Source organism: Canis lupus, chromosome 5 (assembly GCF_003254725.2).
Source record: "Canis lupus dingo isolate Sandy chromosome 5, ASM325472v2, whole genome shotgun sequence".
Taxonomy (NCBI): Eukaryota; Metazoa; Chordata; class Mammalia; order Carnivora; family Canidae; genus Canis; species Canis lupus.
This window is the reverse complement of record NC_064247.1, coordinates 13,333,780-13,360,085: the sequence shown is the minus strand read 5'-3', so window position 1 is coordinate 13,360,085 and position 26,306 is coordinate 13,333,780. Positions and strand designations below refer to the sequence as shown.

Sequence of the window (26,306 nt, the reverse complement as noted above, 5' to 3'; positions counted from 1 at the left end):
GCTGCTAAGAAGGGCCAGGTGTTGTTACCTACCTGTCTGGGACAAGTAAGCCTTGGTTTGGACCATTGTATTAAAAATATGGTTCTCAGATCAGCGGCATTGACATTGCGTGGGAATATGGAGACTCTCAAGCCCTGCTCCGGACCTACAAAACCAGTATCTACAAGTTTAGCCAAATCCCCAGGTGATTCTCACAATCATTCCAGTTTGAGAGACACTGATCTAGTCATGGCGATAGAGGAATCTTTTGGAGGTGCCTGGGTGGCTCGATCAGTTAAATGTCTGACTCTCTATCTAAGTTCAGGTCTTGATCTCAGAGTCATGAGTTCAAGCCCAGTGTGGAGCCTACTTAAAAAAAAAAAAAAAAAAAAAAAAAAAAAGATCTTTTGGGCTACTTCCTAGACCCTCCTCCTAGCAATTCTGATTGGTGAGACTGGGATAAGACTGCGAAATTCATATTTTTAATAAATATCCTCAGATGATTCCTGCCATCAGGAACGTTTTAAAAGCTCTGCCTCAGATGTGGCCACATCTTGGGTTAGGCTGGCTTTCTCACCATGCGTACACCTCGCCGTAGGCTTTCTTCTCTTCACGAAATCCTTCTGTTGAATCTTCGCCGCCAAAAAAATGGTACTTTCTTGGTCGTCAACTTATCCTTTTTTACCTCTTTCTGACTGGGGTGGTCTTGACTACCTTTTCCTTTTTGATCTCAATTACCATTCAGATCTCTGTTGATCCTGGTTTCCATGAGACCAGGATCTTCCTTCTCCTGACTCCCTCTCACTTTTTTTTTTTTTTTTACTCCTAACTCTTTCTTCATCTCTTTTTTTCTGGTTACTCTTTTGTTCTTGAGCCCTTTATGCTTCCCTCACCCTTTCTGGGCTGTCTTGTCCACTCTGTGGCTGTAAATACCATCTCTGTGGAAATAAGTTCCAGGGCATCTGCAGTCCTATCCCTCTGCAGCTCCAGCTGTGTGCAGGAGGTCCCACATGTGTGGTAGTGCCACTTAGGCCGTGGATCAGTAATGCCACCCTTAGGCAGCAAATGTATGGGCTTTAGAGCCAAACACACTTGGATCTGAATCCTGCTTTCCATGTGCCAGCTGAGGGATCTCAGGTAAATTAATTTACTTTTGAATCTCAGTTTACCTCTAAAGAGTGAGATTAATAATACATGCTTCAGAGGATTATTTCCAAGTCCAGTTGGGTAATGTATATAAAATGATACCACATAGTAGGTGCTTAATAAATACTCGTTTCTTTTTAAAAAAAATTTATTCATGATTGGTAGATCTGTCGAACTGAACTCAATTCCTTGTACTGATCTGTGTTTTCTTAGCTCTGTGTCTTTGCTTCGAACTCTTCCTTCTCCTTGGATTATTTCCAATTTTGTTGTCTTTCAAGGCCAAAATCTGTTGTAACTTGGCCAAGACTGTGATCAACTCGATCCCAAGTCAGCTTTCACACAACCTATGCTTCTTTAACTATCACTCTGATGGTACATAAGTCACTTTATACCTTGCATTGTAACTATTTGGGTACATGACATCTTCCCTATGAGACTAAAAGCTCCAGTCAGTCTAGCTTATGACCTTACAATAGTTTTATTCTCTAAAAGGCCTAGTGCAGTGCCTGTCCATGCCAGAGAGTTCAAATGTCCTATCGGTAGGGGATGTGCTGCATTGCCTTTACTTGTGAAAGGAAATCATTATTCTCCCTTACATATACTAGTGGAGTGTGGAGAATCAAAATAACAGACTGTCCCAACATTACTGCTGTTGGATTTGGAAGGCATTGAGGTATTTGTGCTTCAAATTTACCTTGCTGATTATGTTTCGTCTGGCATACATTAATGTGGGTTTGAATTTCACGAGCGTGCGCCATCTGGAAAACTGAAGGGGATGATCCAGAAGCATGCTGAGCAGTGGGAGAAGCTAGGTTAGGATTTTTGATTGTCTGGGGATAACCCGCAGAGTGAATACTCAACCCCAACATAACTGAGCATTGACCGTTTCATTTATTATTCCTCTCTTAGCTTTCTCTGGTCAGAACCCTTTATGACAATATCAGCATCAGTCAAGGGCACACTAATTACCTATCAGAGCCATAAAATACTTCTGGTGATGGAGCAGAAACATTTGGTTTCGAATTGATGTCAGACTGTGACAATAATGGTACCTTACATTTGTATAATGAGTGGTAACTTATAAAGAGCTTTCACTTATGTTATTTAATTGTCTTCTTGATGCCATGAGGTAGGTAGAGTAGGTCTATCCTATTTGACAGATGGGGAAACCAAGGCTCAGAGGAGGTAAGTGACATCCCAGGCTCTCTTAGCTAGATATAGGCAGAGCCAGGGAACAGAGCCTGGGTCTTTTCACTCTTGGGTCCCAGTGCTTTCCCCCACTTTACCATGTTCCTTAATAAACCTCTAGGTCTTGGCAACATTTATTATTATTCACTTGTAAAATTTCCAGGCGATTCTTTTAATAGTTTATAATTTTCTAGTGAAATTCTCTATTTTCATCTGTTTTCTACATTTTCTTACCACTTTTGAGCAAATTTATCACAAAGTCCTTTTAACTCTGATATCTGAATCACCCATGGGTCTGTTTCTATTGTCTGTTGTTTCCCCCCCTCTCTTGGATTTTGGTCATATGATTCTATGTTTGGGCATGCCTAATAATTTTTTTTTTTTAATTGAATGCTAGATGTAGGCTGTAGACACTGTGACCTTCAAGAGAGTGTTTTACTTTTTGCTAGGCAGAGTACAACCAAGATATTAATCCAATTAAAACCGAACTGAGTCCAAGCTGGGTTGTGTTTTGATAAGGTTTAATCTACTTCTGAGTCACCCCTTTCCGAGGAAATAGCCAGCATTAATTGAGAGCTTGGTGTGTTCACTGATTCCCTTCTCTGCTGGGTCCTGATTCTAGTCTGGTCTCCTCGGTGGGGCCTTGAGACTGCAGGAAAATCTGTTTTATAGAGGCTTTCTGCTTAAGCTTTTTGTTTGTTTGCTTGCTTGCTTGTTGGCCTTCTGCTCTGTTCAGTGGTAGAGCTCTATAAATGACCTCAGGGGATAACCAGCCATGCATTTGAGGCCCCTTACATTCCTAATTTTCTCTTTGTAGTCCTAAGTCTGCCAGAAGCTCTCTTGGCTTTTTTGTCCTCTAGCAGCAGCCCTACATTGGTGCAAAGCCTGGACTCCCAGCCTCTCATCCTCTGCCCAGAAATGGCAAAGCCCTCCAGGTTAGAAGCAACTACAGAACATCAGCTCATTCCCCTCCCTTTCCACTCTCTGTCATTATATCCTCTCTGATCCTTGTTGCTCCAGAAGATCTAAGATGCCTTGAAACAGATGATTATTGTTTTTTATTTAGCATTTCTACTTGTTCTCAGTGGAAGTATTGATCTGCCACAAACTAGCCCATCCTACTCGGAAGTAGAAATCAGGTGTTTATTATGAATGTATAAAAGCCACAGGATTACAAGAGCAGTTCTTAGCTGGGGGTCTTGGTAGGTGGCCCAGCCAACTAGGGGTGAACCTTCCTTGAGGCATTCTCTAGAGTCTCTGGGCTGCCCAGCCACGAAGAAGGCAGGGAAATGGATGGGTTGTAAGCACGTGCCCAGGAGGAAGGCATTCATTAGGCTGAGGAATGAGTGTTCGGCAAGCTCAGGAGGCCTCACTACTCCATCAGGTTTCTAATGATTTTGTCAGAGTGTTAATCCCCCGGGTGAGCAGCAGCATTTTGATATCAGCAAACAGATTGTGTTTCAGCCCAGATAACCCAATATGGAGTCCGAACTGAGTCCTGCATGAGAGCAGAAAACAATTCATCATATTTTAATGGGGTGGAGAGAGGCTAGGCAGGATAATTTACACTGGAAATAGGGCGTGGGGGCTCACAGTGAGGGTGGGATGGTGGAGAGGCACTGGACATGGGACTGGTCCCTACGTGTGCCCCAGTGGAGTGTGCTTGTGTGTGTCGGTGTGAAAGAAGGAAACTGTATGCACAGAGAGCACTTCAGGGACCTTCCCTTCTTCATGGAGCCCTTTCTGAGCACCCAGTCTGGACCCGGTCCTGGGAATACAGAGATAAAGAAGACCAAAGTCCAGCCCTTAAGGACCTCACAGTCTGATGGCAGAGGTCAACATGTAACCAGATGACGAATAACAGTGGTACAGGTGCTGGGTGGAAGAACGTGCCTGTGGCATTGGGAGCACAGAGCAGGGACAGGGCTTGGGTGGGCCAGGAAATGCTCCACTTGACCTCTGAAGTGAGGTGGATGGATGGGATGCAGGACATTCCAGGCAGGAGGAACAGGCTGAGGAAATGGGCTGCTCCAGGATTGCTATAATATGCCCATGATTTGGCAGAAACAGGATTCCCATGGTCTCTGCCACTGCCCTAGTTGGGTCCTTCTGACCTCTTGCCTAGGAGAACCTTCTATCTGCTTCCAGTCTCTCACTTCTTGAATCCGATGTGCACGTCAAACCCATGTTCTCTTCTGAACACGCAGGACCTAGTCACTGTTGTTCACAGCTCCAGGACTTCCTAGGGTTTCTCTCATTCTTAAGGTAAAGTAAATAATCCTTGGTGTGTGTTAAGCCCTTCCACCTTCTGACCCTAATGTATTTTCCTTTTACCATCCTCCTCTGCACCCTCCCTGGCCCTACGCTGGGGCCCTGTTCCCTGCTCTAGTTTTACTGGGCCACTCACTCTTCCATAGACAACCAGCGTTCTCCTGCCCCCATGGCTTTGTTCATGGCATCCCTTAAACCTGATGAAATATATTCTTTACTCAAGACCCAGATCATATGTCACCTCCTCTCTGAAAACTTCCCTGAACCTCCCCATCAGAATGATTCATTTCTCCTCTGAGTTACCTGATAGTTTGCTCCTCTGTTAAAAGCCATCCCATTCTGTCTCTCTTTTCGCTTTTTGTGTTCCACTGGTAGCAGCCCGACCTGTGCCAGGGCAATCTCCTTGAAGGCAGGGAAAATGCCTTTTTCATCTTGTAGCCTCACAATGCCTGTGTGTTCCTGGTCCTCGATAAATATTTATTGATTGAATGAATAAATGAGTATTGAATGGGCTTTCCATGTGTTTTGCTCCAGGTGTCTCTTATTGTAATTAAAGGTTTGGTTTTTTTTTTTTTTTTCAGTCAATTTCAGGCAAAAAGCAAGATAAATTTTATGTGAGCTTTGAGAAGAACTGTAAAAGTGATTTATGGCTGGGTGCAAGGATCTGTGCAAACAGGTTGGGGAGATGCTCAGCGGCAGCATCAGCCGGGGCTCCTCGCATCACTCCAGACCCCCCGGTGCAGAGTCACAGCCGCTCTCAGCAGCCATGGCCAAGGCCCGGGGCCCTCATGCTGAATGCACCCCCCACCCTCCTGGCGTGTGAGAGGCTTTCATGTGTGGTGTTGAAGTGCTGGATAAAAACGCTCGCTCTGAGAGTGTGTGAAGGTGCTGATGAGTAGCATCCCCATACAATACTGTGCAGCCCCGTGTTTGGCAATGGTCCTTTTGTGTGGGGCTTGTGGTCTTAGGCACATTTGCACTGAGGGGGATACCTCCTGCCTAGCACATTCTGTCACTGTGACCCTGGCAAAGCCCACGCGGGGCTCACACTTGTGACCTTGGCCTCCTGGCCTCCCGCTCTCACCAGCCGGGCCAACTGCCACAGCAGGAGCTGGCTGCACCTGTCTCTATTTCAAGAGCGAAGTTGAGGCTGGGTAGCCGGAGCCAGGGCCCTGCCTGTCGTGGATCGGATGCCTGGAAACAGCCGTTCAGCGTGGAGAGTGAGAACACCTTCTGAGCAGCCAAGATGGGTCCCGAAGGGGCCGTTTCTCCCAAACAGGGACAACAGCCCTGGGACCTGTGGCTTTTGCTTTCTGATGACTTGGCACCAACAGCCAGGTGCCATCTTATCCCCCTACTGCCCCCACCTGCTGTTGTTCCCAAGGTCCAGATTTAACTTTCTCTTATTTTAGTTTCAGGCCATTTCTTCTTTTAATGGTGTCCCAAGCTGCCTGAAATAATTCTTGCCCTTCTTTTATGTGGCTCTGTCTCGCATATTTATGGGAAGTTATCATGTCCTCATAGGCCCTGGTTCTCTGGGTTCCACATATTATGTGCCTTTAACCTCCCTTTATAGGTCAAGCCTTCTAATTCCCTTAATCATTTTTATTACCTTCCTTTGTATTCAGACTCTCTCCTTAGCTTCTTTTAAAAACAAGGATGCCCAAACTTCAGAATGCATTCTAAGAATGACCCGAATCCAGGGGCAGTCAGGGACCTTGTTGTGGAGGCTTTTTTGCTCCTTTTTCCTGATGATGCTCTTGTGTATCTCTCGTCATACTTTGGCCTCACCATTCTCCAGTCATCTACCCTAAACTTGACCTTCCCAGGCAATGGGCTTATTCTCACAATGGCCCAATTCCCTGACTTGGGAATGAGGGATGAGGTGATGGGGATGAGGCAACTTTAAGAGTGCAGAAATTGAGATTGGGAAGAGGCACGAGCCAGCAGGTGCTGAGCGCCTGTGATGTCCAGGGCACGGTGTGAGACATGCCACATACAGCATCTCCATGATTGACACACGACCAGGTGAGATAGACATTCTGCCTCCTTTTGACAGTTAAGGAAACTGAGGCTCACTGTTATAAAATAACTTACTGTAGGGCGTATAGCTAATAAATGGCACATGTGGGATTTGAAGTCAGGCTCTGTAAGATGACCCCAAACAGCCTTTCTTTCCACTTGACGCAGCCTCCTCCAGGAAGGTAGGAGAGAGGGTTTTGCAAAGGGAGCATTTTAACTCAGAGGAGCACGAAGGCAAGGACTCTGTTTCCTTTGTCTTCGTTGAACCCAGATTCTGGGAGACCAGTGCCTTTCTTTGGGCATGGTCTGATAGGAAAAAAAAAAAATCCAGATGACAAATGCCTTTGTTTTAGACCAAAGGCCTCTTCCAGTATCCTGGACTCATGTTATTTCTGGCCTCCTGTGCAGTGGGATGAGTGTTCCTCCAGCTGCCCTGCCACTGGCCTCAGGGGCATATTGGGGTTACTCTTGTACTCCCGACACCCCTACAGCTGAGCTGGATGGAGAGCATTCTTTATCCTTGAGTTTGAGAATTTTCCCCATAGGTTGATGCTGTACCCAAACTTCTCCTGCTCCCTACCGGGGCTGCCAAGAGTGTGCCCTCCTGTGACCTGTGCATTGGATTGGCCTGAGCATGGCCCCTGTGTGGGTGGCCTCCCATCCCATCCTCTATGAGACCAGCCAGGCAGCAGAGGGATGGCATGATCGCCCAGCAAAGCCCCCTAGCCAAGTTTCAGTAGCCCCGGGTATAATGGCTACCTTCTCTGTTGCTTGGTGGAAGGTGAGGAAGGGTCTACCACCATGCTGGTGCCCCCCAAGCCCTGCCTTACCTTGTCCTGAGAGTAAATACACAAGAGCAGTGCCCCATCAGGAAATGTCAAGGGAAAGGCTTGGCTCTTCCAGGGTGGAGACACCCCTCCCTCCAGAGCATACTCAGCTCTGGGGAAGATTTCTGAGGGGGTCTTGGTTCTCAGAAATAACCACATGGGAGCACATTTACTCACTTGAAACCCAACTATGGTCCTTATGCTGATCTTTGAGCTGGGCGTTGGGGAGATAGATGAGTAAGATGCAGGACTTGTTTCCAAGGAGTGAGCAGTCTTGTGGGAGAGATGACACATAATCAGATCATGACAACCCAGCATGGCAACTGCAGGGATGGATATTTGCACCTTGAACCAGAGGTCAGGCGCCCAGCAGCCTAGAACAGGAATGGGCAGAGCTAGGACTCGTTTCTAAGGGACATGTCCCCTGAGCTGGGTTTAAAAGAAGACTGAAAAGTGGGTCAGGTGAAGGAGGAGGATGTGCCACAGAAAACTAAAAGGTAGGACAGTCAGGGAGGTGAGGCTAGAGAAGAACCCAGGACCAAGTCATGGAGACCTGGTGTGTCAGAGAACTTTGGGAGTAACAGGGAACTCTTGAAGAGGGATTTTAGGTGAGAGGGTAGAGGACAGCAATCTACATGTTAGATAAGTCATCTCAGTAGTAAGATGGAAGGAATATTTGAGGGTGATACCATTTTAAAGAGAGAGACCAGTCAAGAGAAGGTTACAATAGTCCATCCATCCACCCATCCATCTGTCCATTCATCCTTTTGTGTAGGTATTTACCGAGCACCCGCTACATGTCTGGTACTTGGAGAGTGTCAGGGATACCGAGAAAGGTAAGAAGAGGTGGAGTCCTGCCCTCCAAAGCTGATAGAGGAGAGGTGAGGAAGCCTGGACCTGTCTTATAGAGCAGATAGAAGAAGGAAGATGAAGTAAGGAGTCATTTGGGAGGTCCGTTTAGTAGGATTTGGTCATTGATTGGATGGGGCGGTGGAGAACAAGGAGGAGGTAAGGATGTCTCACATTTTCTACTCCGGATGACTGCAGTGGCTGAGTCAGGAGGAGGTCTTCTGTTAAATCCTCAGCACCCCGATTAAGTATATAACCTCAGGAAAAGCAGTGTGCCTGTCACGCAGACTCAGCTGTGAGACAAGTTCAGTAGCACCATTTTCTCTTTGACCTCCGCTGCCTTTTATTTGCTCCTGTAAAAATGCTGGAGCCGCCGCTGGGTGCCTGGGTGGCTGGATGGTCCGTCCGCTGAGGCTGGCGTCCAGCAGGGGTGGATGGTGAGTGGTAGATGTGGGGGACTGCAGGTGCCCACAGACATCTAAGTAGAGACATCCAGCAGCGCTGGATAGCCAGCTGTGAAACGTGAAGGTCTGGATCCGAAGTACAGCTTTGGCATCAGCAGCAGAGGAAGCCATGAGAGCATGGCTGGTGGAGGGGAGGGTGGTATCAGAAGAGGAACACTGGACTAAATGTCAAGATACCTTGGCTTGAGACTCAGATTTGCCATTCATTCACAGTGTGACCTAAGCCCTTCTTGCTTGGAGAGCCTCGGAGCCCTCATCCGTAAAATGATCAGACCAGATCAGCCAGATGAGTTTTCCAAACTGGTATTTAGTGGTTAAATCTTCTGCTCAAATAAAATGACACACAGAATCCCCGTAGGTAAAAAGGCGGTCGAAACAGTTCATCAGGAGCTTGGGGTTTGAGCTCCCTTAGCTTCCAACACCCAGTCTGGGGAGCACACTTTGAGAACTGGAAATTAGTGAGATTTTTGAGCTCCCTTCTATCCAGCACCGGCCTCCTGAAGCCTGATTCATAGGTCACTTGGGTGTGGTTGTGTAGACACTTGAGTCTCCTGGAGGTCGCAGTAGGGCTAGCAGGAGGCTTGAGGGGATGAGTGGGGAAGAGGCAGCCTGGAACCCATTCCTGCTCCAACAAACTCAGGATAATTTTTATCTTTCTGTGGCCTCATTAAAATCCAAGCCCTTTAATTTGTTTCCCTCAAAAAAAAAAAAAAAAAAAAAAGGATCGAGAAGCAAAGAAGAGCAGCACAGACCATAAAACACTGCAGCCTTCTCCTAATGTTTCCCAGTTCCCTCCTGCAGTTTGAGTTCTTCCTACTTTATCATCCTCAGGCTTGATCACAGGAACTTGATTATTTCCTTTTCCCCTCCAGAGCGTTTAGGAAGGTTAAAAAAAAAAAAAAAAAAAAAAAGATCCTGAGCCTCATCTGAAGCCACTTGTGAACACCACCCCTCCTCCTTTCAGAAGCCTGTGCTATTTATGGTCCATAGTCTCACTGGAGGAGACCCAGGGACCCCTGGCTAAGAGCCCTCGCCCCAGCACCCCCTCCAGGCCTAGAAATGGGGGAGGTCCCTCCCATAAGCTGGGCTGCGCCTGCAGACAGAGGTGGGTGACCTGTGTTCCTAGCTGTGAGCTTGCCAGCTGTTGCACGACCCCAGAGGAGCTATAAATAAGCCGGTGGCCTTCAGCTCTGGTGGCACTGGGCTTTACTTGGAATCATGCTGCCCAACCCCCTTCTAGCCTGTCATGGCATCCGTCTGCTCTTCCAGAGAGGCCTTGGCTCTCCCTCCGGCCAGGGTGGCTGCCGTGACCTGCCATGAAGGGCCTTGTGTGGCTCGCCTAGGGATCATTTCCAAGACACATATTTCACCCAGGCCCCCATGAGAACGACTCACTCTGTTCTCCCTGCGAAGTGAGAGAGCGGTTTCTCCGGCCACATCAAGACGTCAGCTTTTAGTGCCAGGGTGCTCGAGGCCATGCTTGTCAGAAATTTCATTTATGCAGAAGAGGAAGAGAGGTCAGCCTGCGGGATCTGGCCTGCCCACTGCGTCCTGGGCCTGGAAGGCAGCCACGGATGGGGAGGTGGAGATGGGCAGAGCCATCCTTGCCTCGTTAGCACGACCAAAGGCCTGTTTTGAGCTGAAGCTGCTGCAGGCCGACACCCTTTGTGATGGGGGTACGATGCGGTGTCATTAGCAGGGCAGCCTGGCTGGGTGTTGATGGGTCCTGCAGAGGCCCGGCGGGTTGGCAGATGGAGTCACCGCGCTCACCACTGCTCGTGGACCTGGCTGTGTGCAGCCCCCGGCAGGAGCATTCTGACATGAAAGCCCCAGAAGGGGCCTGGGGGGACCTCACACCGCTCATGCACAGCCCTGCTCTGTGGATTGGAAAAACCCGAGGCTCTCATGTGCTTCCACCTGGGGGCCTGGAGGCTCTCTCCCCCCTCGGCGCTCTTCCTGAAGCCCTTGTATCAGCAGCGGGCCTCCAGCTCTCCCTCACCAGCAGAGGGATGTGGGCTACCTGCTTCTGCAAGATGGGAACACCTCTGTGACTTGTCCTACAAATGACAATACAGCTAACAAGATCTAATTGGCTATTAAAGGAGAAGGAAACCCTATAGATGCTGCAGGCTAATTAACCCTGGTAGTGCAGAGCAAGAGGATGACTCTCTGTAGGGGCGCTGTGTGAGCATGTCTGTGCTAAAGTGGGTCTGCCCCAGTAGCACCCGGGGAGATATATGCCCCGAATAGCAGGCCTCAAGCCACCCACGTGGTGTCCTGAAGTCCTGCTGAGTGGGCAGGGAGGGGCAGCCCCATCCCAAGTCAGAGCCCAGAGCATCAGACCAGAATGGAGCCACAGAATCAGGTCCTGTGTACTCATTCTACAGATAAGGAAACTGAGGCCCACAGAGGAGGTAGGTAGGACTTACCCAAGGCTGCAAAGCTAGCTGGTTGACAATGGAGCTGTGATTGAACTTGGGATTTGGGAAGGCCAGTGTTCCCTGCCACATGTCTGGGACAGTGTGTGAGGGTCCCCCTCTGTCTTGAGGTGTTCAGGGTCTAATGAGGGAGGCAGTCTCTACAGATAATTATAACCTGGTGTGCATAGCCTTGGAGTTACAGTCTGAGCTGAGTAGCAAACGCTCCACTATGTTGCAGGAAAGCTTCCTAGGGGAGGTGAAGTCTGGGCTCAGTTTTGAGCAAGATGGTTCTAAAGAGAAATGTCAGAGGAGGGCATGTGGCAGAGGAGCCCGGGAAGCTCAAATTCACATTAGGAGCCTAATGTGAGAGAGCTGAGGTCGGAGAGGGGCTGTGATGCCCTCTGTCCAGCGTGGAGTCGAGATGTTATCCTGGGTGCAGTGGGGAGTCCGTGTAGGTGGTGGCTTCTTCATATTTCTCTTTGGAAGGAAACTGGAGGCAGCCAGATGGACTTGGGCTGGCGGTAGGGCAGGGGCAGGGAGAGCTGGGATGAAGCCAGTGCTGCAGGCCAGGTGAGCGGTGTTGAGGGTTTGGCAAGGCAGTGGCAGTGGGGATGGATGTGCAGGCCAGGAAGGAGCCCCAGGGTGACTCCAAGACCTTGGCACTTTCAGCAGTGACAGTGATCCTGCTCTGCTCTCTGCACCGTCCTTGCCAACGGACTCCCCAGCTTCTAGGCTGTCACACCTGAGCAGAGGCCTTTAGAGGTCTTCTGGTCCAGCTCCTTCGTGTTTCAGAAGAGAAGCAGACCCCGGGAGTAGATCAGGCGTGGTGGGACTTCTCCCCACCTGCAAGCCTGGTGTCCAGCCCTTGCCCAGTGTGTTTGTGTGTTGCCTTCTGATAAAGAAGCTGCCTTATGCCTCTGCCCATCCTCAGTCACCTTCCTCCCCCAATTTTCCCCTTGGTCCCTCTGACTGTGTAGCCCTCCAGCCCCACCCAGGGCCAGCTCCGCCTTGCAGTTCAACTTAGATTCAGCGGCCAGTTCTATTCCAGTTCTATTCGTAAAGCAGGGACGGTTGGAGACCTTGGTTGGTCATGTGAGTGAAGGGGAACAGCAAAGCACAGCCCAAGACACCAGCCAACTCCAAACCCTAAAGGCCCGACAGCACACTGAGTTCTAACTTGTCTCACTAAGTGTGACCTTTGAGACACCGTGTGTTCCTTTAGCACACGCCAGCTGCCAGAGGGAAGGGTAGCTCCAGGGTTCCACAGGAGCTAGGAGTGAGTCGCAGAGCACATTAGGGCGAATTTACCTTATGCAGATTGGCTCTTGTGCACACTCCCAAGGGCCGGGGGTAGGGGGGTACCTGGGGCTGTTGGGTTGGGGCCCACCCCTCTGGGAAGGGCTGGAAACCATGAGTGGGGGCCCAGAGTGGTCTGGACAGCGGGTCTCACCCGCTGCACCTGTCCTGTCCTCCCTCCTCTTGCTACAGGCAACCCTGTCTGCTTTCCAGGCCCCAGGGGTAGGGGCGGAGTGGTTTGGCTGGAGCCAAAATGCCACTCACCTTTCTGGCTCTGTATGGTGCGGTGTTTCCCAGTTCGGTGCAATCCATTTCATAACAGATATTTTGAAACGTCCACTGTACTGTCCCTAAAATGAAATTCAGAGATACTATCACCTTTCTGCACACATGATTTAAAAACACATCATGTCCTAAATATAACCTAAAGGATAAATTAAAAGGAACTAACAGAATGTATCTCAATACATAAATGCTTAGGCATTACTACACCTATAGGGCAGAAATGTGCCCAAGTTTTCAGGAAGCCTCATGGGGCTCCTGTTAAGAACCACTAGCTTTGGAGGTAGAGGGACTTCTATTCAAATTCTGTCCCGGCCGCTGATAGCTGTGTGACCTTGGGCAAGTGCACCTCTTTGAGCCCCGGCTCCTCATCTGTGAATTGCACAGAACTGTGGCTGCACCCTGGGTGGATGAGGTCTTAACAAGATGCTGTATTTTAAAGCTCTTTACATGGCGCTGACTTCTCCCCTGTTTCTTTTGCTCCTGATACCCATCTCCTGGCAATAGGCATAATATCCTTACCCTCACCTTTGTTCTATACTTCACCTTTGGAAGCAATTTTGCTTTGTCATGCCAAGGTCGCCCGCTGCTTCCCACTCCCCATCCCTCTGCGGCTTGCAGCCAGCTCAGCAACCCAGTACCTGCTTCTTACCTGCCCTCCAGCCCTCCATCCCCTCCCCAGCCTCTGTTTGGCTCCACAATCTGGGGGCGGAGGGAATACACATCTCAGGAGCCCGTTTAACCCACCCTGAGTACATACATTTTCCTATAGTGTCAATGCATTGTTGTAATCAGGGGAAGTGGGTTCTTGGCTTTCATCTGTCCCCAGGGAGCTGTTGCCCCAGGTAAGAGTTTTTAATAAATACTCCATCGCCTTCCCTGCCTTGCATAATGGGGAGAAACCCTATCTGGCTCAGGGAAGTCTTCCTCACTGGCAGTTCCAAGCTCATACTGCATCTCATGCTTTATAGCTCCCATTGACACCAGATGCCAGTAGAACCAGTTGTTGCAGTTTGCACAGCTGCCTGTGACCCTCTGGCCCCCGGTGGCAAAGCGCTGTCCAGCTGCTCTGATCCTCTCTTGGTGGCTCCTCTTCCTACCCCCCCTCCTCCAAAGCCTGAGGCAAACTGAGGAAAGATTAGCCTGGCTCCTCCAGGGCTCCTGCCCTTTAGTTTTGGGACTTATGACCACTGGTGATCACTGCAGGCTCCACAGCCCCATGAAGGAGAAAGTCTATAACCAGGGCCTCTTGGTTCACTTATTCACTGAACAAATGTTTATTTAGTGTGTACTATGGACCAGGTACTTTTTAGGCACTGGGCATGAAGTGGCGATTTAATTATCCCTGCTTCATAAGGAATATAAACAATAAATTGTGTGCATCACATGTGTGTGCGCACACGTGTGTGTGCATGTGTGTTTGTATCTAGTCTGTTGGGGATGAGTATTAAGGAGGAAAATAAAGCAGGGAAGGAGATAGGGTCCGAGGGAAGGGGTGTGAATGTTTAGGGTGGCCTGGGAAAGCTTGAGAAAGTGACATTTGAATAAAGACTTAAGGGAAGTGACAGAAGGAGCCAAGTGGATGTGAGGGGAAGATCACATGGGGGGGGAGCAGCAAGTGCGGAGACTCAGAGGCAGGAGTGGGCCTGGCCTGTTCAAGGGCACAGCCCTGGGGCTGACGTGGCTGGTTCACTGTGAACAGTGGGGGCACAGCAGGAGGTAAGGCCAGAGATGTGGGCGTGAGGGTCAAACCATATGGATTCTTTAAGAGTAAAATGGGAACAGTCAGAAGGTTTTAGGCCAAAGCAAGGCCATGATCCGACTTAGATTTTAAAGGGAGCACTGTGTTGCTGCATTGAAAACAAACCAGAGGGGGCCAGGGAGGAAGCAGGAAGCCCGCTGAGGCAGTGCTTGCAGTTCTTTAGGTGAGAGGTGGGGGCGGCTTGCACAGGCAGTAAGATGCCGTGGAATTCTGGACGGATTTGGAAGGTAAATCAGAATTTCTCGATGGTTTAAATATGCGATGTGAGAGGAGGAAAGGGGATACGTGTGACTCCAGGCCTTTTGGCTTGGCTCTGGAAGGATGGAGTTGGCATTCACTGGGACAGGGAAGGGGCCTGGGCTGGTGTGCGGAGAAGGAGCTGCCTGAGTTCAGCCTTGGGCCGAGTCTGAGATGCCAGCTAGGGGACTGTGCGCTGGCAGTTGGAATGTGCATCTGGAGTTCAAGCGACTGGAGTCTGCCTGAGATATGGGTTTAAAAGTTATTAGCCTACAGATGGTATTTAATGCTGTGAGAATGGGTTTGTGTGGCTAGAGAAGGGGACCAAGGACAAAGCTCTTCAACATTAAGAGATTAAAGAAAGAAAGAAAAAAGAGGTTAAAGAGTTGGAGAGGTGCAAGCAGGGCATAGTGGGAGAACCAGGTGAGCATGGTCTTCTGGAAGCCAAGGGAAGAATGCTCCTAAGAGATCCAGTAGCATGTAGACAGAGGCGGGCGGGATCACTCCTGTGGGGATTTTTGTTTCATTTTGCTTTTTATTATTCTTAAATTATTTTTAAAGATTTATTTATTTCAAAGAGAGTGTGTGCAGGGGAGGGGGGGCAGACTCTGCACTAAGCATGGAGCCCAACTCAGGGCTCGATCTCACGACCTTGAGATCATGACCTGTGCCAAAACCAAGAGTTGGCCACTCAACCGCCAACTATCCGCCTGAGCTATCCAGGCGCCTCTCATTTTGCTTTTTATTGTTCCACGTTGTTTTTACTCCATGATCACAGCTTGGGGAAGAGTAGTGGAGCCAAGGGTGGGGGTGTTCTGAAGGGCGCAATCCTGCAGGGAACAGTTGAGGGGTTGAGGGAGGAAGAAATATTGTATCAGAAGGGAAAGAGGAAGACACTAACACACCTGCAAGTTTGCCATCTCATTTTATTTCCACAGCAAGTTTTAGGGAGGTATTTGTAGTGTTATTCCCATTTTAAGTGTTATTCTTCATTTTAAGATGAAGAGAATGAGGTGCAAGGAGGAAACATAGCTGCATTTAGGTCTTGGACCTTGTTTTTTAGAAGCAGGGATAGGGAGGGACAGAGAGAGAGGAAGAGAGGGAATCTTAAGCAGGACCCTAACATGGGGCTTGATCTCAGGATCCTGAGGTCATGACCTGAGCTGAAACCAAGAGTTGGACGCTTAGCCAACTGAGCCACCCAGGTGCCCCAGGTCTTGGACTTTTTAGTCAGTGTTGGCGGATGGAACATTCAGTGGTGATGATGGAAGTGTTCTGTGTATGCTTGGCCCAATATTGGATCTATGGGCTACATGTGGCCATTGAGCACTTGACATGTGTCTAGTACAACTGAGCTGTCTTCTTAATTGTGTTTAAGTTAATTTAGATTTAAATTTAAAAAGCAACCAGTGGCTAGAGGCCATGTTAATGGACAGTGCCATTCTAAGCGGTGGAAACTGGATTTAAACTCAAGGCTTCTGACCCCAGGCCTGGGATCTTCTCAATCTGCCCTCTGCTTCCAAAGAAGGTGGTGCAATGTTCCAAAGAGGTAGTCAGGCCTGAGCTGGGTGAGATGTTTTGAAGAGAGCAGAGGGGGAGAAGGAGATAGTATATGTAAGCTAAGGGCTCACCTAGAGTTCTTGTGTGCGTTGGTCAGTTTCTAGGTTCTCCAAGGGGTCCTGAAGCCTTTAGCTCTGTGAGCTGGGCAGACCAGAGGGAAGACTGTACCTACTACTTACGATTATTTGTAAATCCTGTCATCCATCCATTTCCTCTCTTTCTTGAAGCTTTCCCTGTTTCTTGTATCCCTAAGCAATTCCTTTGAAATATTGTTATTTAAACCTTTTTAGGGGCACTTAGGATGTACCTGGTGTTATTGTCACTGTCTCATTAACGTCCGTGTCCCACTTTCTGAATCACTAATAAACTCCTGCGGGCAGATGAATTATGCTGTGTCCTATTTCCTGTTCATGGTGGATACTGGATGGTGTGGTGTAAAGAGTGCTAGTCTCCATCATCATTGTGTCCTTAGAGCCTAGAGTGATGCTTAGAATATTGGGAGAACTCTATATATGTCAATTTAATAATTTAATGCTTAACCTTAAATTCATATAGTCTGAGTTCAGATTTCTGGGTTTCCATCCACCAGCTTTGTGACCCAGAGAAAAATACTAAGCTCTTTGAAACTCAGTCTCCTCTATCAAATGTGTTAACAGACTTTCTTGTGTTCCCATAATGGCTGAATGAGGTAATGACTATAAAGTTTTTTTGTATAGTGCTTGGCATCTATCAAGTACTCATTAAGTGATAGTATTTTATTATTTCTGTTACGGTGATGTGTCTTTGGTATATTTTTCACTAGATTGTGAACTTCTGCAATGTAGGGACTGTATTTTACTCACCATTGTCCTCTATAGCACTTACACAATGCTCTAAATATATTAGGATCTCTGGAAGAGCTGTAAGATTTATTGCATGCTGGACACTTCTGGCCCCAACTCAGGAGATGTGGCTGAATGAGACATGACCCATAGCCAACAGGGAGCATTTAGGTGAGCCCAAGCTTAGAGCCAACCTCAGAGCTTGTATCTCAGCTTGGAAACCTTATAATTTACAGACAGTCTCAATGCTTCTCCTCCCTAAGGGGCCATTGAATTTCCTTAGATTGCTGGACTCTCCTGGATAGTTCACCTACTAGAATGTAAGCTCCATGAGGACATTTTAGTCTGTTCTGTTCAGTGTTGTATCTAGAGTAATACCTACTACATAAATGTGGTAGATGCTCAATAAATGTTGAATGAAGGAATGTCCACAGATAGGCATGAGAAGCAGTATTTTATATAAGGATCTGCAAACTTTTTTTGGGGGGGTGGGGTAAAGGACCAAATAATAGATATTTTAGAGTTACAGGCTTTATCATCTCTGTTGTGATTTAATGAACTCTTCCATGATAGCACCAAAGCAGCCATAGACAAATGAGCAAGTCTATGTTCCAATAAAACTTAATTTACAAAAACAGGTGGCATGTGGTATTCCAGTTGTCCCAGCACCATTTGCTGAAGAGGTTGTTCTTTCACCATTTTGAATGTCCTAGCACTCTTGTTGAAAATCAGTTGGCCATAGATGTTTGAATTTATTCTAGATTTTTAATTCTATTTCATTGGTTTATGTGTCTATCTTTATTCCAGTACCGTAATGTTTTGATTACTGTAGCTTTGTAGGTATTTTTTGAAATCGGGAAATCTGAGTCCTCCAATTTTTTTGTTTTCCAATATTGTTTTGGCTATATGGGTCCTCTGCAATTCTCTAGAAACTAGAAGATCAGCTTTTCCATTTTTGTAAAGTGCCATTGGAATTTTGATAGGGATGCATTGAATTTGTAGAACACTTTGGGGAATACTGCTACCTTAATAGTATTAAGTCTTCCAATCCATGAACATGGAATATCTTTCCATTTAATTAGATTTTCTTTCATTTCAGCAAATTTTTAGTCCTCAGTATACAAGTCTTTCATCTTCTTCATTTAATTTATTATTAGCTATTTTATGCTTCTTAATATTAACATGAATGGAAATGATGTCTTAATTTCTTTTTTGAATTATTTGCTGGTATCTGAAACACAACTAATTTTTTAATATTGATCTTGTGCCCTGCAATTCTGCTGAATTTATTAGCTTTAGTAGTATCTTGGTGGATTCTTCAGGATTTTCTATACATAGAAAAATGTCAAAAAGAAAAAAGAAAAAAATGTCATCTGCTAAGAATGAAGTTAGGCCCCTTCTTCACTCTATATACAGAATCGAACTCAAAATGAATCAAAACTCTAAGTATAAGAGCTAAAACTATAAAACAATGAAAAGAAAACAGAGGAGTATATCTTCATGACCTTAGACGTGGCAGTGGATTCTTAGATTTTACACAATAAGCATAAGCAACAAAAGGAAAAAATAATAGAATTTCATCAAAATCAGAAGCATCTAGAAATCAACATTATCAACAGTTAAAAAGGCAATGTATAAAATGGGGGGAAAATATTTGCAAATCATGTGTTTGGTAAGAGCTTAGTATCTTAAAACATATAAAGAACTCAACAACAAAAAGACAACCTAATTGAAAAGTGGACAGTAGATTTGAATTGTCATTTTTTTCAAAGAAGATCTACAAATATCTATTGTCTGTGCTTGAAAAGATATTAAGCTTTAAGGAAATGCAAACCAAAACCACAATAAAGTATCACCTCACATCCGGTAGAATGGTTATATAAAAGAATAAATAAACATTTTTAAAAACCCCAGAAAATAACAAACATTGGTAGGGATGTGGAGAAATGTGAGCCTTTGTACACTGCGGTGGGAATATAAAATGGTGTAGCTACTGTGGAAACCAGTTTGGCAGTTCCTCAAAAAGTTAGCTATAGAATCACTGTATGGTCCACCAAATCCACTCATAGGTACGTGCCCAAGAAAATGAAAACACATATCCACCAAAAACTTGCATATGAATATTTATAGCATCATTAAAAGGTGGAAACAACCCAAATGTCCATCAATAGATGAATCAATAAGCAAATAGTGGTCTATCCATACAATGAAATATTAGTGAGCCATAAAAAGGAATGGAGTCCTGAAGCATTCTATGACATGGATGAATGTGGAAGTCAATCACAAAAAGACAAATATTTTATCATTCCTTTATGTGAGATATCCCAAATAGGCAAATCTATAGCGATAGAGTGCAGATTAGTGGTTGCTAGGGGATGGGGGGGGTAGGTAGGACATGGATGATTACTGAAAGGGTATAGAGTATTTTCCACAGTGTTGAAAAAGTCTTGAACCTAGAGAGAAATGGTTGCACAACACTCTAAATGCATCCACCAAATGCCACTTAAATGTACATTTTAAAATATGTGTATGAGGGCACCTGGGTGGTTCAGTGGTCGAGCATCTGCTTTTGGCTCAGGGTGTGATCCCGGGGTCCTGGGATCGAGTCCCGCATCGGGCTCCCCTGCATGGAGCCTGCTTCTCCCTCTGCCTGGGTCTCTGCCTTTCTGTGTATGTCTCTCATGAATGAATAAATAAAGTCTTTAACAATAAATAAAATATGTGTATGAAATCATATTAACTGAATGAATTTCACCTCAGTTAAAAAACAAGCCAAGCAGGTTGCACGTTTTGGCCCATGGGCCATAATTAACTGACCCTTATTCTACAGTTCTGTTTTCCAAACTGCAGGCCAAGACCCATTAGTAGTTGGGAAGTCAATTTAGTGGGTGACAACCAGCAATTTTAAAAAACTAAAAAAGAATGTACTAGAACACACTGGGGGCATCGCAGACTGTAAAAAGTTATTGTTTCATGAACTGTTCTTTCTGTTTTATACATATATTTAGGTATGTGGGTCTTGGTTAATGATGTGATATTTTTCCCTATGGGTCATGGTTAATAAAACTTCAGAGCCGCGTTTTACATAGTTCTGTGGCCTCTTTTTGGGGTCAAGTCCATTGCCAAAGTCTAAGGCCAAAGTGCATTTTCTGCTGGTCCTCCCTGGAGGCCTGGTGTCTCAGGCTACTGTTTGACTTCTTCCTTTGGCCACCTCAAGTCCTCCAGCATTGGATCCTCAACACCAGGCAGCTGCTTCCCATGTCCAGCCTGGTCTGAGCAGTGGGCTGTTCCGTGCTCATGGTCCATGTCTGGGTCCATTTGGTACCCACTCAGGAGAGACACAGAAACCTCTTCCTGCCTGTGTGCAGGAATCTGATGATCCACCTTAAAATCTATGCATCTCCCAGGAGGGTTTGAGGGACCTAGGTCTCACCCTGGTATCTGCCTTTAACCCTCCTACCATGTTTTTACCCCCAACCCTACCTACCTTTCTAGGCACTCTGTGTAGATTTCTTGTCAACATTCAGACCCAATTTTTTTCTGGTCTCCTGGCTGATTCAGTCCCAGTATTTTGTTCATAGCTCTCATTTCCTGCTTCCCCACCTTCATCATGACCCTGTCAGCTGCTGGGGCTCTGAGGGGGAGTGGGTGTGGATGCACACATGGGCATGTCCTCATGTGTCTGTATGTGACCTCTGCTCAGCCCTGTCCTGGGTCACCCCCCTTCTGCAGGACACAGGAGCGTGGGTGCCATGGAGAAGCCACGCAGGGAATGGGGTGGAGGCTGGACTGTAAAGGCTGATAGGCAGTGTGTGTGGTCTTCTGAAGTTTTAGGAGCACAGGGGACCCCTTCAGGACTGGGGTTGATTTCTGGCCCAGGAAATACTCGACCTGCTGGGATCTTTATTACTTTACACAAACAGGAACAGGTAGTCTGTTCCGTGTAGTGTCAGAGCAATGTGGGAGGTTAAGAGAAGAGGGATTATGACCAAAGCCCTGGGGAACCATGGCTGGATTGGTGGCAACTAGTCCCAACAACTCTGTGGCTGCCTTCCCCGGAGGCCCTCCTGATTTCTCTTTGGTGGCCTTGTCTCTCCCAAGCACCATTCTTGTTTGTTCTGGTCACCGTGTTAACATACCAGATGATGGCAGCTACACCACATCTCCATGGACTGACATCGTGTCAGGCACCATGAAAGGAATACATAGCCATGGATCCTCTCTGACTCAGGGCTCCTGTTACGACCAAGCTGGGCATTTTTGTCTTTATCAATGCTGAACCCCTAGGCTTGGGTGAACTTGCCAGCATAGGGCTTCTTGGGAGAATGCTGCAGCATGATGCTCATTCACAGAGATCCGGAGACAAGGGGATCGAGAAAGTCAGGAAACAGGAACTCTAGAGAGCTGTGAAGGGGGTTAAGTACATGAGTTAGAACCATAGGCCCTGGGAGCTCTGAAGCTGGCAGCTCTTAATGTATCGGTTCACTGGCTAAGACCCACTCAGTTGGCCACCAGCCTGCCAGGCACATCCCTTCTGCTCAGAGTGAACCATCAAGGGGAAGCCTGAAGAAGGACCTGTCTGTGTAGGCTGAATCAACTCAACCATCCCCTACAGATCCCACACATTTGTGTCTCTACCTTTATAACCTCAGAAACCCCTCTTGGTGACAGACTGGCAAGGGTTAAGCGGAGTGACTCAGAGTCTGGGTAACCATAATGACTTAACACAACCATGGTCGTTTATTTAGCTCACAAATCTCCAGTGAGGAAGGCTCAATGTGGGTGGATTGAGAAGGCTCACCTCTGACCCATGTAGTATTGACTGGGGTGACCGATTGTAGGGTGTGCATGTGTGTGCACGTGTGTTTGGAACTAGACAGTCTGCTTCAAGATGGCTCACTTCCATGACTGGCAGGTTGTGCTGGCTGGAGACTCAGCCAGGAGTCTGAGGGAACAGAACTGAGGGCCAGGAACCTCTCTCTTCCCCTCCACATGGACCTCTCCATGTGGGCTCCTCCGCAGGCTACTTGAATGTCCTCACAGCCCAGTGGCTGCGTTCCAAGACTGCACAACCCAAAAGAACTATGCAGAAGCGTTTTGCCTTTTATGGTTGACCTAGAATCATAAAGCATCACTTGCACTGTAACCCCACGCCCACATGGACTCTAGAGGAGGGCCACAGACCCCACCAATGGGATGTGTGCCAGGGTCACATCCTAAGATGAGCATATGGGTTGGAAGATGTTGTGACCATTTCTGGAAAATACCATGTCCATATGGACCTCAGAGAAGGAAGAGTCATTTAGATGTTATCACATACTTGGAACCCTTAGGGACTTAATGACTTAGTAATGAGTATAAAGGCTAGGTGCCCGAAGAAGTGGGTGTTGGCCACAAAGAACCTTTGTTTCTGCACAGAGCTTTTGATCTGCTTCTTTGTTCTATGTGGAAGACCCTTTGTGAGAAAAACACTAAATAGGATTTGTGTGTGTGGAGTCTCCCCACCCTCTCCCACCTCTATCTCAGCTCAACAGAAAACCCTGATGAAAAATCCTGATCAGGGAGGAAGGAGAAATATCTTTCTACTGAGCAGCCAGGCAGAGGCGGGGATGAGCACAGGGCTCGAAGGTGTAGCCTCAACAGCTGGCAGATTGGCCAGCTTGGGTTTCTTTCTTTCTTGTTTTTTTTTCCCCCCCTTTTGAATCTCTGGGCCCTGGAACAGAGCCACATCCAGGGAGATGCCCTCAGCCTGGTGCTCCTTGTGGGAATATGAACAGGCTCCAGAAGACAGAGGCAGCCGCTTGTTCCAGAAATGAAGCTGCTCCTCTAAAGGTTAATTGCCCTCAACTGTGTTGGGCCAGAAAACAGTTGCTGGGCCCCGCTGTCCTTGTGATGCGCTCCTCTCAGCTCACAGAGTCAAAGGCTTTGGTTTGTGGCCCTCAGGTACGGTATTCTGTGGCCTGTTGGCAGCCCAGGTCTGATGTCCACAGATGCTCCTCTTCCGTCTCCCACCTCCTTCCCTCTCTCACCAGGTGAGAAGCTTTTCTCTGTGTTCTTAGGACTCCAGCAGGTCAGCTGTCTCCTTCTAATGGCCTAGAGCCTGAGGATATTTATAAAACCCAAGAGCTTGGGGGCAGACCTGTGAACAGGAGACCTAGTAATAGCCCTCAGAAGGACCACCAGCTGGGGAATTCAGACTTTCTGAGCTGTATTTTTCAGTTGGGGAGGGGGGCAAAGATCACCCATTTAGAATGTTCCCTGGAGTACTTATTTAAAATGCAGATTTTCAGACCTACCGAATTTAGAATCTCCAATTCTGGCATTTGCATTTTGTTTTTTAAAAAATATTTATTTATTTATTTTAGAAAGAATGCTTGTATGAAAAAGCATGAGGCAGAGGGGCAGAGGGAGAAGGAGAGAAAGTCTCAAGCAGACTCCACGCTGAGCACAGAGCCTCATGCACGGCTAGACCTCAAGACCCTTAGATCAGGACCTGAGCTAAAAACAAAAGTCAGAGATGCTCAACTGACTGAGCCACCGAGGCACCCCTAGCATTTGCATTTTAACAAGCACTCCAGGAATTCATAGGAATTCTAAAGTTTGAGAGTTGCAGTCCCTACTCCCAACCTAGATTGCCAAAGGCGGCAGTTCCCCATACCTCTGTTGAGTACCCACTCTTTGCTTTGAGCTGTGTTAAGTGCTGCAGATGTGAGGATAAATAAGACGTGGGACCTGCCAGGGAAGGAATACTCCAGAAATAGTTTCAGAAGTTCTCAGACTAAGTGTTGTCATCTGAAAATGAGGATTCACTTCCCTGACCCCTTTCATCACCTTCCACCAGGTTTTGGAATTATTTCCTAAGGGATACTCTACAAATGCTAACTAGCTTATAGAAAATAAAAGGTCAGTTTGATAGGAGTCCTGGGGAATTGATGCCATCTGGTTTTGCAATGTGGGATTTTAATAATAACCGTACTTTACTTTTATATGGCACCTTTGACTATCCCTGCAAATAGACAAATCTAGAAGTGTTTGTTTCATCCACAGAATGCTTTGGACAGCTGTTCACACGTTTCCCAAAGCTCCTTCTTTTCTGAGGCTCTTTTAGGTCTTCTGATTATACCAAAGAGAGTCTTCAGTTTTCCATTACCAGAAAAAAACAAAAACAAAAACAAAAAACAGAGTGGTGTAGAAAAATGAGTCCTGGACAGAGAATGAGACAACCAGGGTTCAAGTCCTCTCTCAGCCACTTATGACCCATGAGACGTAGAGTGTGCCTTTCTGTCTGCATTTTCCCACTTGCCACATTGATACCCCCAGACTCCCTCACAGGGACCAGACGTGTAAGGCAGATGAGGGTGTTTTGAACACTGGGCAGCAGCCACATGCATGCAAAGCATTCTGATTAGGAGCAAGAACTCTATGCCTTGATTTCAGAGTCACCTCAGGTCACAGCTGTGAATAGTGGTCATCAAGAGGCAAGGCCGAAACAAAATGAAATGACTGACCCCACGTCCAATCTTAAATCCTGAATCCACAAGTACAGGAGTCCTGTTTTCCAATTAACCCTTACAGCAGCGTTGAGACATAGGGAAGACAGATGTTATCTGTACAACGAGAAGATTGGACTAGATATTTTCTGGGGCGTCTTCCAGTTCTAAAATGAAATAATTCTATCATTTGTCAGATGAGAAAATGGAGTTGAACTGAGCTGAAGCAGGGGGAGGTTAGGAGCTCTGGCTAAGAAGTGTAGCTCATTGATGACAAAAGTCAAGATGGCACCTCTGGCCCTCCACCCATGCTCTCCCAGTGGGCTGCCCCTTCTCACCTTGACCCCTCGACTGATGGAGCAAACGTTGGTTCTGAGTCTGACCTTCCGTTGGGGTGAACTGGTCCCTGATTCCAGCTGTGCGAGGCACCAGTTGTGTGGGCCCCTTGCTCCTGAGCACCTGGACTCATGGTAGAGTATTTCTTGATAGATTGGAATGACTGGGCCATTTCTGTGCGCTGAGGGGCCAGGAGTACCTGGCCTTTCTCTGAGGAGGAAAGGTCACCCCTAGACTCTGTCTCTCCGGTGGGTCTGACCTGTGAAGACGGAGGCTTGCACTTCCCACCCCCAGCTCCTGTCTCTCTCAGCTGCTTTGCCATCTTTGGAGAGTAGAATGCACTGTTGCCACTTTGCTGTTTTAAATGTTAATGATTTGTATTATTTTAAAATCTGTTTGTGCGCCCAGAGGCCTCTTTGCCAGAGGCCGGGTGAGTAAGGAAGCAGGTAAATAAATAAGCAGGGAGCCTTCGGCAGACTCCAGGGCTGGGGTTCCCAGGAGGGCAGCGCAGAACCCGAGCATCCAGCCTCCCTGCCGTCCCCGGGATGCCCGCAGCGGGTGGGCAGGACACCCTGGCTGCTGTAGGGCTCAGGGTGGGCCCTGCCGAGCTGCGACAGGCAGGGAGGTCCACGTCCCTCTCTCTGATGAGCGCCGCGCCAGAGCCTGTTATGTCCGGGAAGCGTGCCTTCCTCGAGAGACATTAAATATTAATAGCAACAGCAGCAAGTAGAGGCAGAGGGTAAACAAAAATGAGCTATAAAATGTTCATTTTAAGGACAACTGCGCTCACTCCTGAGAGGAGAAGCAGTGTTTTAGGAACAGGGCAAAGGAAGGCATCTAACTCCTTGGGTCTTAACTTTCTCCGTGAGCTGACCCAGTTGAGGTGGGTGGTCTGCATTTTATCTGTTGTCTCCAGATGGAGACCTTCTGGTGCCCCTCACCTGTCTCGACCACAAGCCAAGGTGTGCAGGGAGAAAGCATATTCCTGCTGGCGTGACGCAGGCCTCTGGCTTGGGGGTGCTGCGGATCTATCTGCCAAGTCACACCCTGGAATGGGGCATATTTTCATTTAAGGGGCATCTCCCAGGATGACCCAAGTTCAGGAAGGTAGGCCCGCCTTTCTAGAATCCCAGGGCTGAAAGAGGACTGTCTTTTCCAGTCCCTGGCAAACCATATCAAACAGATCAATCCTTACTGTATTCCAGGGAAGAATTTCCCCACATGTCTCCTGCAGGTGTATTCAGTGGTAAAGCACAGCTAGCTAGTCCACTTCAAAGCTGCAGAAGTCCTGTTGGGTTGGAGGGGAGAGGGTCTTCCTCCCCAGAGCTTAAGGCCAGGGCAGAAATGCCTCAAAGC

General features: G+C 47.4%; 1 protein-coding gene and 1 long non-coding RNA gene across 6 annotated transcripts in view; one reads left to right on the top strand and one right to left on the bottom strand.

The window, feature by feature from the left end:
- Positions 1-26,306, top strand: part of GRIK4 (glutamate ionotropic receptor kainate type subunit 4) — a 425,071-nt gene that overhangs the window by 151,394 nt on the left and 247,371 nt on the right. The gene's annotated exons all lie outside the window — the stretch shown is intronic.
- LOC112671182 (uncharacterized) lies at positions 2,634-10,354 on the bottom strand. Its single transcript, XR_003143449.3, has 4 exons — positions 10,142-10,354; positions 8,457-9,612; positions 7,611-7,807; positions 2,634-3,811 (listed from the first exon to the last, which is right to left on the bottom strand). It is a non-coding gene; the product is annotated as an uncharacterized LOC112671182 (long non-coding RNA).